The sequence below is a fragment of the Chiloscyllium punctatum genome, chromosome 18 (genome assembly GCF_047496795.1).
Source record: "Chiloscyllium punctatum isolate Juve2018m chromosome 18, sChiPun1.3, whole genome shotgun sequence".
In the NCBI taxonomy this organism is placed as follows: domain Eukaryota; kingdom Metazoa; phylum Chordata; class Chondrichthyes; order Orectolobiformes; family Hemiscylliidae; genus Chiloscyllium; species Chiloscyllium punctatum.
In genome coordinates, this window is record NC_092756.1 from 46,104,394 (window position 1) to 46,114,017 (window position 9,624).

The 9,624-nt window shown below is 43.8% G+C and overlaps 1 non-coding gene across 1 annotated transcript; it reads left to right on the forward strand.

Moving 5' to 3' along the window:
* The first annotated feature begins 5,903 nt into the window (after positions 1-5,903).
* trnas-gcu (transfer RNA serine (anticodon GCU)) lies at positions 5,904-5,985 on the forward strand. The gene has a single exon. It is a non-coding gene; the product is annotated as a tRNA-Ser (tRNA).
* Positions 5,986-9,624: the final 3,639 nt, after the last annotated feature.

Here is a 9,624-nt window from a genome sequence, read left to right on the forward strand (position 1 = left end):
CGCAGGAAAATTCAGGTTTCAGGCTTAAGCCCTTAATCTCGAATAAGGCATGTGAGTCGGGCTGAGAGATAAATGGAAATGGTGTGGGGTTGAGGGGAAATAGCTGGAAAGCAATAGATGGATGAATAGGAGGGAGAATAAATTCGGTCAGAAATAGCAGTGATGGAATGGGTCGAGAGGGCGGTGGCGAGTTGAAGGCTTGGGCTTGGGGGAGGGGAAATGAGGTAACTGTTCAAATTCACATTTATCCCGTGTGGTGTGAGGGTCCCTAGCCGATAGGTGTAGTCTTCCTCCTCCAGGCGTTGGGTGGTATCGGTTTGGCAGTGGTGAGGTCCAAGACCTGGATGTCTTTGATGGGTAGGAGGGGGAGTTGAAGTGTTCAGCCACGGGACGGTGAAGTTGGTGGGTGCGGGTGTCCCAGAGATGTTCTCTGAAATGATCTGCAAGAAGGTATCCTGTCTCCCTGATGTAGAGGAGACCACACTGGGCGCAACGGATTCAGTAGTTGACATTGGTAGCTGTACAGGTGAATTTCTAATGGATGTGGAATGGTCCATTGTGGCCTTGACTGAGGTGAGGGGAGTGGTGTGGGTGCTAGTTTCACTCTTCCTTTGGTGGCAGTGAAAGGTGCCAGGAGAGGGTTGTGGGCTGATGGGAGGATGTGTGGACCTGAAGAAGGGTTCATGGAGGGAATGGTCTTTACGGAATGTTGGCAAGGTTGGGCAGCGAAATATATCTCTGGTGGTGGTGTCTGTTTGGAGGTGGCATCAGTGGCAGAATATGATGCGTTTATGCGCAGTTTGATGGGGGTGTAAGGTGAGCATCAGGTGGTTCTGTCCTTGTTGCGTTGAGAGGCATGGCTTCAAGGGTGGTGGTGTGTGAAATGGAGGTGATGAACTTGAGGGCGCTGTCAACCACGTGGGAAGGCAATTTGTGATCGTGGAAGAAGGAGACCAACTGGCTCTTCCTGAGGTGCAATTGGTCATCCTGGGAACAGATGTGCTGGAGGTGGAGGCATTGGGAATAAGGAATGGCGTTCTTACACGAGATACGGTTGGAGGAGATGTAGTCTAGGTACATGTGAGAGTCAGTGGGCTTGTAGTATATGACTGTCATTAGTCAGTCGCCAGAGTCGGTTATGTAGAGGTCCAGGAAGATGAGTGAAGTTGCCAAGATGATCCGGATAAATTTGAGGTCGGAGTGGAAGGTGTTGGTAAAGTTGGTGAGCTATTCAACCTCCTCGTTGGAGCACCAAGTGGCCCCAAACATTCACCAATGTAGCGGAGGCACAGGTGGAGGCTGCTGCCTGTGTAATTGCGAAAGATGGACAGTTCCGCGTATCTGACAAACAGGCAGGCATAGCTAGGTCCTATGCGGGTTTCGATGGAGGAAGTGGGAGAATTGGAAAGAGAAGTTGCTGATTGTGAGGACCAGTTCAGCCACGTGGATGAGGATGTCAGTGGAAAGGTACTGGTTGGGATGGTGTGAGGTTTCGAAATGGAAGGCTTGCAGACTTCTGTCATGGCAGATGGATTTGTACAGGGACTGGATGTCCATGGTGAAGATGACGCGTTGGGGGCCAGGGAAAATAAATTCTTGGAGGAGGTGAAGTGCATAGGGGTATCACGAATGTAAGTGGGCATTTCCTGAACTGGGAAGAGAAGATTGTATCAAGGTAGGAAGAGATTATGCGGATGGGACAGGCTCAGGATGAGACAATAGGTCGACTGGTGCAGTCAGGTTTGTGAATCTTAGGAAGGAGGTAGAATCGGGGAGTGCACGGTTCATGGACAATGACGTTGAAGGATGTGGATGGGAGATGCCCAGAGGTGATGAGATTGTGAATGGTCTGGGAGATGATAGTTTGTTGAGGGGAGGAGAGTTTGTGATCGTGGTCTGTAGGAGGAGGTGCCTGCGAGTTGGCACCTGGCTTCAGCTTTGTTCCTCTGCCCGACTCACAAGCCTAACTCCTGATGAATGGCTTATGCCGAAATCGTCCATTCTCCTGCTCCTCGGATGTTGCCTGACCTGCTGTGCTTTTCCAGTACAACACTCTCCACTCATTCATTATTACTGTCTCATTTCACACTACCAGGTCCATGCTGTCTGTTTGATTCTAATGAGCCCTGTTCTCATGGACTGCGACAAAATCTGCCAATCTGAAACAAAAACAGAAATTGCTGTAAAATCACAGGTGAGCTGGCAGCATCTGTGCAGATGAATCACAGTTAACGTTTCACATCCATTGGGTCCGTCTCTCCACAGATGCTGCCAGATGTTCTGAAATATTCCAGCAACGACTGTTTTTGTTTGATTTTCAACATCAGCAATTTTTTCATTTTTGTTTTCTTATTTTCTGCCAATATGATTTGGCTAAAGATTACGTTAAATGTTTTAAATATGACTTTGATGAAACGGCCAGATTCCACCAGCCGGCTCCTTTTATTTCACGTGACCAATGCCTTTCCACTTGGTCACCGCGCCCTACAGCTGCACTGCATATAAATTGACAAAATTGTGGCATTCTCTCGGATTGGTAATCAGGAGCGAGATTGATTGAAATGATTGAAAACTTAAGATAAACTGATAAAATGCGTGATATAAGACGGGAAACTGAAAGGGAAAGAGAGAACAGCGAATGATAATGTTTTGACAAAACTGAAATATAATGGCTCAAGATTCAGAAAGTGCTTTCATCCACAAACATACCACAATATGGAATGTAAGTTTTGGGACAACCAATGTAAGCAGATAGCAAAATCTTCGTTTTAAAGTCTTGCTGCAACTGTTTGGGTGTTCATGAACGCACCCATGGGATTCAGGGCTGTAATGATCTCCTAAAATGGAAAAGGACATCCTTGCCTTCAAGGATATGTGGGGAATGTTCACTGATTCATCCCAGTAATGGCAGGACTGTCCTCTGGAAGCATATGAGTAAAATTTTTCAATGTTTCATTGAGTTTCAAATGAGTGGTGAAGGAAATGTCTCCATTCACAAAATAATTGTTCAGTAGAATTCAATACAGGGACCCATGAAATGATGAACAAGTACACGGACATACGATACACAATAGCTACGACAATTACAATGTGAAAACTGTTGATTTCAGATCCAAGGTGGCCTTTGGTGATGGCATGTACTGTCCAAAACCAGTCTGCACTGGAATGACGGGAGACACACTATGAAGTATTTGAACTTCAGTCACCTTTAGAAATAGCTGAGACTGACTCAGGACATGGGGGTTTAGAGATGTTGGCCTTACAAACCTTTCGGACATTCCGAGGAAGAATAAAGGAAGTGATAGATACGATGTTCATGAACTGGATAGATAGGAATTTACCTGATTGGAGTTTATAAATAGAGGCGTCATATTTAAAAAGCAAAGAGTTCATAGTGTAACTGTAAAACCTTTAGGTCACACTCAGTGGGAGTATTGTGTGTAATCCTTGTCCTCATTCTCCACCAAAAACATGTAAAGAAGTTAGAAAGGGCACAGACGCTGTTTCCTGGATAGCAAGATATTAGAAAGACAAGTGACGTTGTTTTCTGAAACATAAAATTATCAGAAAGGATACACACGGGATGATAGAAAGAATGAAGGAGTTTATTCAAGAGATTTGGAAATGCTGGAGCAGAAACACGCAAGTATGATGTAAGCAAATGAGATTTTCACATAACGCGAGGTTTGAATGAATAAATCGGGAAAGTCCCTCTTTCTCGTGAATAAATAACTTTCGTTAGAGCTTGAAAACCATTAGTGAATGGTTAAGAAAAGTTTGGATGAGATTTTCTTACACTCAATAGAGTTATTTAAATCGTGAACGACTTTCCAGAAATAAAACGTAGAAGCTGACTTCAGAGTGAGTTAAAAATTACACGAACAAACGTACAAGGAGAGAATTTACCATTGAGACAAAGTCAGTGTGGTTGCGTAACAATTTCGAATTTGTTGACTTCAGACACAAAGACATTTCATGAACACGAACAACTGAACAGTACTCAGTATAACAAATTCATGGATTGGTAAGGTGTGGCGTATTATTCAAGGTGAAACTCTGTAAATGGAGCTGATGCCCTAAAATAACTGCAGACGGAAGTGATATCCTAATGAGTAGGAATTGAATCGTCACTTGGAGAGGCAACACCTACTTTAAAGATTTGACCACATTCACATGATGTTATGTATATTTCGTACATTCTAAACTCCACCCAAGAAATCCACCAAGAAGACTCTGTCCTTTTGTATTGTTAACCCTCTGTAATTCTCTGCAGCACGCCATTTCAGGTAAAATATGCTCAGACCAAAATTCTGTTCAATGCAACATTCAAACGTTCCAACGTGATTTCTTTTTTGATTATTGCAACAACCTTTGTGACTTTGCAACAAACTGTGTAACATGAAACCAGTTCAACATCTTTTTTCCCGGAATTTAACGCAGTACACATGGGAAACGTTATCCATCTGCTGAAAAATCACCTTCGGCTCTCCCTCCACATATGTCTCTTCACGTTTTAGATACTTGCAGTATGTTTGTTGATCAAGGAGTCATTATCCAGAAAAGGTTGTTTCTCAATCCACAAACACGGTATTTTCCCATAAACTTGACTTTGCTCAATATCACCTTCTGTCCGTATCCCTCAACACGACGACAAATTGAAGTTGCTCCATGTGAGGCTCAAAATTAAAACTTCGGCACAGCACACCCCACTATACTTAAACAGAGATACCTTGCACTGGTCACCTTCAGCACAGGAGCAACACATTAATGCTTACCTCCACATTCCTGGTTTTACCTGAACGTTTGGGAAACGGAGTTTCTCTGATTCCATGACTAGTAACGGGGATTATATGATCATCTTCACCAGTGGTTCTGTTCCCGAGTGAGGTAAGTGGTGAGGTACTCATTTGTAAAGATGGGTAGATGGATAAAATGTACAATTTCATCTTTTGCCTTCTCTAACCCATGAGCTTTTTATTTGGTTTTGCATCTGTAGAAATCTTAAAATCTTCATCTTGAAAGTCTCAATGACAGATCTCCATTGTGTCTCTGGCATCGAATTTCATAGTGTAAACTCCCTGTGAATTCTTCCACCGCAGTCCGCCGTTTGGGAAGTGTTCCTGTTGTGGGAAATGCACTTCCGCGTGTGTCACCTGCTGCTCCCAGCATGCGCACTGGCACTGCACTCATTTTCCTTCTGACACTTGCTTACTGTGTTGCTGTGATCATACAGTGACTTGGTGTCGCACGGCCCAGGAAAATGATGCAGATCAAATTTTTGCATTGGTAAGTTCAATTATCAATTTAGCCTTATTTAGGATTTTGAAATTGTCTGTTCTGGACACAAGTGCGTGTCAAAAACATCTGAGCGGAAGTTAGGTGTTCCGAATAATGACATTCAACACTATGCACTCTCCTCCAGTCTGGAAAACAATTCCTCACAGGCAATTTAATAGACAATGGACAGCAGGTGCAGGAGTAGGCCATTCTGCCCTTCGAGCCAGCACCACCAATCATTGTGATCATGGCTGAAGATCCTCAAATTGTATCCTGTTCCTGCCTTATGCCGATAACCCTTTATTCAACTATCCTTAAGAGCTTTCTCCAACTCTTTATTGAAAGAACACTTCCTGCTGTCTCGGGTTCTTCATTCCGTTGACTTCAAATCTTCACAGAATTCAACAGACCTTGTTACATAGTCATTTCCTCGTTTTTGTTCAGATCACTGTGTGCATCGTGTGACAGTGGGAGTGCACTTTCCCCACAACCCAGGGGTAAGACCATAGTCTTGCAACCGTACTGTGTTATTTCTCATTTCACCAACACCAGGGAGAAATATCTGCTGCTCTGCATAATTTACGCAATTCAATTATTCATAAGGTAATAGCTTGTTCTGCATCTGTGACGAGGTGGCCGAGAGGTTAAGGCGATGGACTGCTAATCCATTGTGCTCTGCACGCGTGGGTTCGAATCCCACTCTCGTCGCTGAAATCAACGGCATTTACGTGGTGTTGTTCTCAGATGATCACAGCTATTGTGTTGAAGTTGGAGCTCCAATAGTCAGTTCGTACGCATCGCTGCTATTACAAAATTTCAAAGAATAGTTTAAGCCTGTTGACTGAAATGGAGGTTGCATTGTGATTTAAAAAAAAGGAGCGTGGTTTTCTTTTTCAAGTCAAGTTGCTGTGAACGTTTTTTTGTATGAAAGACATCCAGGAAAATCAAATAACGAGAGCTGCGAAATGCATGTTTATGCAAAGGGACTCTTAATGAATGTTTTGTCAGATGAAATCTGGAGGAGGTTGAGTAGAAGTAATTCATCCTGGTGAAAAGAGCACAGCGAGTCAGCACAAAATAATGGAGATATTTCAAAGGGGCAGGGCGTGGGTGAAGGGGCACTGAGAACTGGCTGTAAATGCACAGTGGAGAATTGCCGCTGTGGGTGCCGTGCATGGGCAAGGAGAGACTTACACATTGGTCTCCCCCTCGCCCCTTGCTCTCGCCATTGATGAATGCTGGACATAAGGCTCAGATAAACACAAGATGTGGGAAGCAAGCTCCCTCACGTTATGCACACACTGGATGCATCACATTGATCTATGAACAACTGGAGAAATCAGCATGTTACCTATAGGGAGTTAAACTGAACTGTGGACCAATAACTGCAGATTCATGCAACATAAACATGAAAAATAATTTAAAATGTAGGGTGTAGGTTTGCTTGCAGAGCTGTAGGTTTGATATCCAGACGTTTCATTACCTGGCTAGGTAACATCTTCATCAGTGCCGACCTCCAAGTGAAGCGAAGCTGTTGTCTCCTGCTTTATATTTATATCTTTCTCCTCGATGGGGTTCCTGTGGTTTGTGGTGATGTCATTTCCTTTTCGTTTTCTGTTTGGTTGACAGTTGCTATCACGATCTGTGTGTTTGTTTATGGCATTGTGGTTGGAATGCCAGGCCTCTATGAATTCTCCGGCGTGTCTTTGCTTAGCCTGTCCCAGGATAGATGTGTTTTCGCAATCGAAATGGTGGTATTTTTAATCCGTGTGTAGGGCTACGAGGGAGAGAAGATCGTGTCTTTTTGTGGCAAGCTGGTGTTCGTATATCCTCGTGGCTAACTTTCATCCTGTTGCCTTACGTAGTGTTTGTGGCAGTCCTTGCATGGAATTTTGTAGATGACGTTGGTTTTGTCTATGGGTTGTTCTGGGTCTTTTAAGTTTGTTAGTTTTTGTTTGAGAGTGTACGTGGGTTTGTCTGCTACTAGGATTCCGAGGGGTCTTAGTAGTATGGCTGTCATGTCTGAAACTTCTTTGATGTATGGTAAGGTTGTTATGGTTTCTGGCTGTGTTTGGTCTGCTTGTCGTGGTTTGTTCTTGAGGAATCTGCAAACTGTACTTTTTGAGTATCTGTTCTTCTCGAATACGTTGTACAGGTGGTTCTCCTCTGTTTTCCGAAGTTCGTCTGTGCTGCAGTGTGTGGTGGCTCGTTGGAATAGTGTTCTGACGCAGCTTCGTTTGTGTGTGTTGGGTTGGTTGCTGGTGTAGTTAAGTATTTGGTCAGTGTTTGTCGGTTTTCTGTATGCGCAGGTTTGTAGTTCTCCGTTGTCCTTTCTTTCTCCTGTGACATTCAGGAATGTGAGTTTGTTGTCGGTTTCTTCCTCCTTGGTGAACTTTATGCCTGTGAGGGTGTTGTTGATGATGTTAAATGTCTTTACTATCTTGTTTCGTTTTGTGATGACAAAGGTGTCATCTGCGTAGCGGACCTAGATTTTGGTTTGATTGTTGGTCGGGCTGTTTGTTCTAGTCTTTGCATTACCGCTTCTGCTATGAATCCTGATAGCGGAGATCCCATTCGTGGGCCGTTGGTTTGTTTGTAGACTATGTTGTTGAAAGTGAAGTGGGTCGTGAGGCACAGGTCCACTAGCTTCATGATGTTTTCGTTGGTAATGTGATTGATCGTGGTTGGTGTGTGTGATGGTCGCTTCTAAAAGTGTGGTAAGTGTTTCCTTTGCCAGGACGATGTTGACGAAGGTGAACAGTCCTGTTATGTCGAATGAGATCATTGCTTCCTCTTCCTCTACTTTGGTGTTTCTGATGATTTTTGGGAATTCCTGGGTGGAGTGGATGGAGTGCTGTGACTCTTCTATGAGGTATTTCAGTCTAGCGTGTAGTTCTTTGTCCAGTCTGTAAGTTGGTGTTCCGGGTAATGAGACTATGGGTCTGAGGGGGCTCCTAGTTTATGGATTTTTGGTAGTCCGGTTCGACTTGGCCAACACATTGATCCTGGAACAGTCAAAGTAAAGACATGCCAGAGAATTCCCAGAGGCCTGGCACTCCAACCACAATGCCATAAACAAACACATAGATCAAAATGCCATCTATCAACTCCGCAGAAAACAAACCGAAAATGACATCACCACCAGGAACCCCATCGAGGAGAAAGATAGAAATAGAAAGCAAGACACAACAGCTTCGCTTCACTTAGAGGTCGCCACTGATGATGTGACCTAGCCAGGTAATGAAACGTCTGGATATCAAACCTACAGCTCAGCGAGCAAACCTACACCCTAAACCTCAACCTGAGCTACAAACCTTCACAAACCTTGTGATTTAAAGTTTGTTTATTCGCATATCATTAATAGACTTTTCGTTATTATACCCATCTGGTCGAAATAAGAAGACACCACATTTCAAGATGGATGACAACGTTACCAATTTTGTTTTGAAATTGAGATCTATTTGATCATTTTACATAGTGAACAAGTTAATTTTAAATAATGCAAACCACATTCTCTCATCTGCAATAAAAGTGTAATTTCAATATAAAAATTGTCCTCACTATTTCGCAGTTACTCAACATGAAAAATAGGATGTAATTTTTAGTAAGCAAAGATCAATTAGCACCATTATCTTCCTTCGGATTGACTGCAGTATGCACATTCTAAGTAAGGTTTAAGAAAGAATAACTTTTTGAAACAATGATTCGGTCGTGACTAAAAATAATATTAGGTTCTCATGATGCGGATATTCCACCTATGGCTCCAGTGGTGGAAATGTTCAGTGGGCAGTATTTCTATAATGGTATAGAAGTATGTGAGCTGCCCGGGATGGGAGCTCCGACTTCATCTGGAGCAGCGTCTTTTGACGTGGACCAGGGAGCATTGTGGCATCAGTCTGGAGTTCCAACCACACCTGCAGCAGCTTCTGTTGACATGGAGCAGCAGGGAGCATTGGCACATTCGAATGAAAGATCCATCCTCATTTGGAGCGGCTTCAGTTACCATGGAGCAGGGAGCTTTGCGAGATCCATCTGGGAGCTACACTCTCACCTGGAGCAGCTTTTTATGACTTGTAGCAGCAGGGAGCATTGGGACATCAGAGTGATAGATCCAACCTCAACTGGACTTCTTCTATTGACATGGAGGAGGGAACATTGGGACATCAGACTGGGAGCTCCAACCTCACAAGGACCAGCGTTTAATGACATGTAGCAGCTGGGAGCATTGGGACATCAGAGTGGTAGGTCTAACCTGAACTGCACCACTTCTACTGACATGGAGCAGGGAGCATTGGGACATCAGACTGGGAGCTCCAACTTCAAGTCGAGCCGCTTCTATTGCATTGG